The sequence below is a fragment of the Triticum aestivum genome, chromosome 6D (genome assembly GCF_018294505.1).
Source record: "Triticum aestivum cultivar Chinese Spring chromosome 6D, IWGSC CS RefSeq v2.1, whole genome shotgun sequence".
Classification (NCBI taxonomy): Eukaryota; Viridiplantae; Streptophyta; class Magnoliopsida; order Poales; family Poaceae; genus Triticum; species Triticum aestivum.
The window spans coordinates 360,593,595-360,600,651 of NC_057811.1; positions in this window are offsets into that span (position 1 = coordinate 360,593,595).

Genomic DNA, 7,057 nt, shown 5'->3' on the forward strand with positions numbered 1-7,057 from the left:
GGTACGCCACACCCCTCCCGATCAACAGGACCCCCGTTTCGACCGTAGGAGGTCCGTTTCGTCCGTTTTGCGGTACGCCACACCCCTCCCGATGAACAGGATCCCGTTTCAAACGTGGCCGGTCGAACACAAGGCCGTTTCCTCCGTTCTGCGATACGCCAGGCCTCGTTTCCATCGCCTGTTCCGTCCAAGCCCTCCCGATGAACATGACCACGCATTCCGTTCCGACCCAGCCGGTTGGCTCCCACGCGTTCCGTTGCCTCCCGATGAACACGACGCATTCCGTTGCCTCCCCATGAACACGATGCATTTTGTTGCCTCCCCATGAACACGACGACCACGACGCTGTTTCTCCGTTCCGACCCAGCCATGTCAATGAGCCCTCGCCGTACGTATGCGCGAGTAGGCGTTCGAGAGCCTGCCCGTATGTACACATACGTGGCCGTATTTTCTTTCTTGCACCCTGGCCGCTATACGTACGTGTACATGCTACGTGCGCGCCTCTACTACGACACGTGCGCGCCTCTACATCCACCAGTATATATGTACGTACACGTTCGCGACCAGAATGACAACGCTACGTACGCTTCGACCAGGTGGGTCCCGATTGTCAGGCACTTCCTTGCGTGCGAAGATGTAGCTGGTGGGTCCCAGCAGTCAGGGGGGTGAATCGTTTTGTTTTTTTGCCCGGACGCACTTCCTTGCGTGCGAAGGTGTAGTTGGTGGGTCCCAGCAGTCAGGGGGGAAACGTTTTTTTCGCAAAATACGGTGGCCTGTCCGGTGGGTCCCCGCTGTCAGGTGGAGGAATAATTATTTTGCGCGTAATAAGGAGGCACTTCCTTGCTACGGCCGTGGACCAGCTGTCAGCGTCTCCATGCACAGTACTCTTTCGATGGAAGTCGGTTATTGACCACATTGACCACGCCGCGCCGAGAGCACCACGGCGGTGGATGACGGCGAGGCCTAGGAAGGGGACGACACGGAGGCAGGGAAGACTCGGCAGTTGTTTCCCACGCGGAGGGGAGTACGACTGTACGAGGGTTTACTGGTTCCTCTGCCGTCGCCGGAGAATAACAGCAGGTGTGGGTGAGTAGAGGGATGGCTAGGCTAGCGATGGGAGTACGGTGGGGCGGTGAGGCCTGCGCAGCAGCACAGCCGGCCGTGGGGAGGAGGGAGCAGGCAGTCCCGCCGGCGCTTGTTTGAGCGGCTAGAGCAGGAAGATCAGAGATTGAAGAAGCACGATGGCCGTTGGATGGACATCCAACAGTCAGTGCTTGTGCGTCAACCTTTTTTTAGGAAAGCCTCAAATCTGTGGAAAACAGCATACAGCCCATCTGCCATTATTTCTAATAATTTACTGCCCATTTGCTAATTCTTAAGGGTTTTTTGGAGCCCATATTCTTTTTGTTAGCATTACAACCCATATTGTGGCCACGGTTAAAAATTATACGAAATTTTGCATATTTCGGTGCGGTCCGAACTGTTTTTAATCCCGAAATTTCGACTCACATTCAAACTGATTTTAAAAATAAATGTATATCAATATAAAATCCAACAAATTCTCCACGCATAAAAATTAATGTAATTTAAAATCTTGAAATGAAAAAAAAGATATTTGAAACTAATTGCCGGTTTGATGTGTTTTAAAAATGTACATCCCATTTCTCATTACTGATGGGCCATTTTCTCGGCCAGCCGAATGAAAGCTCTCTTCTTGAAAGATTTGCAGCCCAACAGGCCTGACAAAGCGACTTACTTGGCAAATCACAAAAAAACTGGGCTGTGGCCGTGGACCCAGCCGTCAGCCTCTCCACGTACAGTACTCTTCCGATGGAAGTCGTTCCTTGACCACGTTGACCACGCCGCGCGGAGAGCACCACGGCGGTGGATGACGGCGAGGCCTAGGAAGGGGACGACGCGGAGCCGGGGAAGACGCGACAGTGGAAGCCCGCGCGGAGAGGAGTACGAGGGTTCACTGGTTCGGCTGCGATGTGAGGCTGCCGTCGCCGCAGGGCCTGGCCAGCGGTGGGAATAGTAGGGGGCGGTGAGGCCTCTGCGGCAGCACAGCCGGCCACGGGAGGCAGGAGCATGCGGCACGACCGGCGCTGCTTTGGGCGACTGGAGCAAGAAGACCAGAGGCTGAAGAAGCACTACGGCCGTTGGATGGACATCGTACGGTCACTTGAGCTGGAATCGTTCATATTGACTAAGTTGACAAAGCCCTTCGTCCCCGTCAACTTAGTAGGCCCACAAGTCAGCCTCCCACCAAGGTGGGTCCCAGCTAGCCGGGGGAGTATTCATTTTTTTGTGTGTAATAAGGAGGCACTTCCGGTGGGTCCGAGCTGACAGCGGGGGGAACGTTTTTCTCGCGAAATACGGTGGCCCGTCCGATGGGTCCTAGCAGTCAGGGGAAATGATTTTTTTCGCAAAATACTGGTGGCCCGTCCGGTGGGTCCTCGCTGTCAGGTGGAGGAATAATTATTTTCCGCGTAATAAGGAGGCACTTCCTTGCGGCTGCCGTGGACCAGCTGTCAGCCTCTCCACGTACAGTACTCTTTCGATGGAAGTCGGTTGTTGGCCACATTGACCACGCCGCGCCGAGAGCACCACAGCGGTGGACGACGGCGAGGCCTAGGAAGGGGACGACGCGGAGCCGAGCAAGACGCGGCAGTGGATGCCCAGGCAGAGAGGAGTATGAGCGTTCACTGGTTCGGCTGCGGTGTGAGGCCGCCGTCGCCGCAGAATAACAGGGGGTGTGGGTGAGTGGAGGGATGGCCTGGCCAGTGGTGGGAGTAGTATGGGGGGTGAGGCCTCCGCGGTAGCATAGCCGACCATGAGAGGCAGGTGCAGGCGGCACGACCGGCGCTGCTTTGGGCGGCTGGAGCAAGAAGACCAGAGGTTGAAGAAGCACTATGGCCGTTGGATGGACATCATACGGTCACTGGAGTATTGACTAAGTTGACAAAGCCCTCCGTCCCCGTCAACTTAGTAGGCCCACAAGTTAGCCCAACAATATGGTGGGTCCCAGCTAGCAGGGGGGTATTCATTTTTTTGGGCGTAATAAGGAGGCACTTCCTTGCGTGCGAAGATATAGCTGGTGGGTCCGACCTGTCAGCGGGGGGAACATTTTTTCGCGAAATACAGAGGCCCTTCCTGTGGGTCGTAGCTGTCAGGTAGAGGAATCATTATTTTGCGCGTAATAAGGAGGCATTTCCTTGCGTGCGGCCGTGGACCCAGCTGTCAGCCTCTCCACGTACAGTCCACTTCCGATGGATGTCATTCATTGACCACGTTGACCAGGCCGCGCCGAGAGCACCAGGGCGGTGGACGACGGCGAGGCCTAGGAAGGGAACGACACGGAGCCAGGGAATACTCGGCAGTTGTTTCCCACGCGGAGGAGTACGAGGGTTTACTGGTTCATCTGCCATCGCCGGAGAATAACAGCATGTGTGGGTGAGTAGAGGGATGGCTAGGCCAGCGATGGGAGTACGGTGGGGCCGTGAGGCCTGCGCGGCAGCATAGCCGGCCGCGGGAGGAGGGAGCAGGCAGTCCCGCCGACGCTTGTTTGAGCGGGTGGAGCATGAAGAGCAGAGATTGAAGAAGCACGACAGCCGTTGGATGGACATCCAACAGTCACTGCTCTCGTGTGTTGACTAAGTTGACAGGGCGTTGCGTGTGCGTCAACCTTTTTTTATGAAAGCATACGCGTCAACCTGTAGTAGGCGGACAAGTCAGCCTCAAATCTGTGGAAAATAGCATACATCGCATCTGCCATTATTTCTAATAATGTACAGCCCATTTGCTAATTCTTAAGAATTTTTTTGGAGACCATCTTCTTTTTGTTAGCATTACACCCCATATTGTGGCCACGGTTAAAAAGTATACAAAATTTTGCATATTTCGGTGCGGTGAACTGTTTTTAATCCAGAAATATTGATTCACATTCAAACTATTTTGAAAAATAATTTATATAAATATAAAATCCAAATAATTGTCCACGCATAAAAATCAATGGAATTTAAGATCTTGTAATGAAAAAATTGAAACTAATTCCCGGTTTGATGTGTTTAAAAAATGTACAGCCCATTTCTGGGCAAACCGAATGAAACTCTCCTCGTCTTGAAAGATTTGCAGCCCAGCAGGGCCGATAAAGCAAGTAGGCCTTGTTTGGGTATTTCTTTAAAAGAATAGAACTGGGCTAGCCATTTTCAGCAAGAAAAAAACACAACTGGGCTCATGATGTGCTAAACATAAATAAAACCCTGGCTAGACGGGCCACAGCCCCCGCACAGCCCCGTTGTTACCCTGATCCGTCGCTAAAACTAGTATAAATAACAACTGCTTGTTCCTAAAAAAAACTGCGCGACTTGCTGGGTCCCTGGTGTCAGCCGCTCATAGGGTAATTCTCTCGTTTATTGACTATGTTGACAATGGCGTGAGCCCCAGATGTCCAACCATTAGGAGGAACCATATTTTTGGGCTTGTACTATAGAGGCACTTGCTTGCATACTGCCATGACGCTGGTGGGTCCCTACTGTCATCCTCTCCACGTACATGCATCTCCTTGTTCCTCTCGGTTGTTGACGACGTTGACAACGCAAGAGGGCGGCACACCGCGCACGGCGAGCGAACCAAGGCCGCAAGGCGGAGGACGACGGTGAGGCCTCGGACGGAACGAACAGGAGCCGTTCAAGATGCGCCGGTCCAGTCGCAGGCGGAGGGGAGTATGAGGGTTGACTGGTTCGGGCGCGGGTGCGTGTTGGGGCTGACGTCGCCGGAGAATAACAGGACGTGTGGGGGAATAGAGGGAGGGACTGGCCAACGTTGGAGGGTACGTACGGTAGGGCGGCGGAGGCGCAGCCAGCCATGGGAGGCGGGAGCAGGCGGAGCCGATGGGGTGGTTTGGTTTGGGCGGCTGGAGGAAGAAGAAGACAAGAGATAGAAGATACACGATAGATGTTGGATGTCAATCCAACGGCTGGTAGGCAGAATCATTTGTTGACTGGCTAGTAAGTCGACACCACCTTGGATAGGCTATTTCCTCGCGGGTCCCAAATGTCAGAATCCAAATCTGTCACGGTCATGCAGCCTTTCCTATGAAAATTTACAGCCCATTTGATGTGCTAGTTCGAAATAAGTTTGTGGGTGCTGGTGGGGGCTAATCACTTGGCTTCTGTAATGCACAGTGAGCTCAAGCAGCCGGCGAGAGTGATGTTATTTCCCTTGGTTGGGATTTGTTACAATATTTCATTCTAAATTGAACGAAGGCAATCCATTTGCCTTGTTTCAAAGAAAATATGACAGTCACAACCGAGTTGAAAAGGGCAGGAACATCTAACTCCAGCTTACAAACTGTACAAAAGCACGAGGGTTAATTGTTCATCAGGTTTACAAAAAAAACCAGATTGAAAAGGGAAACAACATCTAACTCCAGCACTGTTTTCGGCAGTCACAGTCAAATGGATTGGTCAGGTCCATAGAATGAACATCCTGGGTCGTAAAATTTACTGGATTATGACCACAATATGTTGTAAATAGAAGCCCGACACGTTCAGAAGCTCTTTTGCCCACCTGAAACTCCTTTTTTTGCTCTTCGACATACCCATCCGTCAAAACCATGCTGCTGATAAACTTAAGGCTAATGGACAACAGTAACCTCGCATTCAGCAGGAAGAATGTGACAAATCTTGTGTTTGCACGGTTGGCTACATATCATTCTAGCGTTATTGTCTTCAATCGAATCTCATGAGAAGTGAGAAAATCCCGATGCTTACGAATCCACCGATTGGTTATAACTTTCTTACCCCGTCCTGTTGCCTAAATAGACATGAAGATTGAAAACAGTTAAGGTCTACAAGAAGAGTGTCGAAAGAGCAACAGCTGAACGGTTAATTCTAGTACACTATATGCGGGCTTCCAATGTGCGTGAAATTATCACCTTTATATACAACTTCTCCAGACATGGAAAGCATTGCAGCAAGCCAATAATCTTGTTCAGATCAAAACTATTCATTTGGATATATAAGATCTTGACAGAATCGAGCACCATTGACAGGCCATCCATGGAGAAACTCTTCATTGAGCATAGAACATAATATTAGTACAAAATGTGTACTCCAAGATGATATATAAATTATGCGCAGAAATTTAAAATGCAGCTTATGGTTACAAGTGTAGATGATAATATAAAGTACCTGAAGAACTGTGGAGCCAAACACCATATTGAAATGAGCACAGAGATCATGTATTACACCCAAGGTCTCCAGTTTAGGCGTAGAGAGGACGGTTATTTGCAACGGTGAATAATTAGAATCAAGGATCAACCTTTGAAGTGAAGGGGCATCTTGGATGATGAGCTGCCTTCCGTCAAAAGAAATTCCAATTCTTACAAGGTTAGGCGACTTTATTTGGAGACAACCGATTCTAACTGTGAAAACAAGCACCAAGCACTCCAGCGCAGGGCAACTGGAGTGGATGATGCTGTGCAATGAGGCCTCTGATATACGAACCCGCACAAGTGAAAGTTTCTTGAGAAATGGGAGTCGAAGGTTTAGTACCAGATTGTCTGGTAGGTAGCACAGCGCAAAGGTGGCGGTGTGGAGAGACGACGAAAACCGCGAGATGGACATCGGTGCTGAGGGCACAAGTTCATGGCGTTCGGTATGTGGTATGTGATTTCCAGGGGAATAGTAGAACTCAAGCAGCTATAGTTCTGTGAATTCAGGGGATTTTAGTCAGGCGTCCATCGTGCAGGGCATGCTATGCTTGCTCAGGTAGCATGACGGGATGCAGAGGCTTTGAACGGAGCCCTGGTGGGAGGAGATGATGGCTCTGGGATTTCAAAATCATTGAAGAGAGATAGCTGACGACAGTCGAGATTAAGGGGCACGGCGCGCCATAGAGGGAGCCACCGAATTGAGAGGACTTGGGTGCGGCAGCAATCCTTGGTGGGGAGAAGCGAGATGATCTCCCCAAGGACGGCGTACGAGAGATCGCTGATGCAGTCCACCGAGATTCTACGGGTTCCTGGGATCCGGTGAGGGCGGGGTCGCCGCTT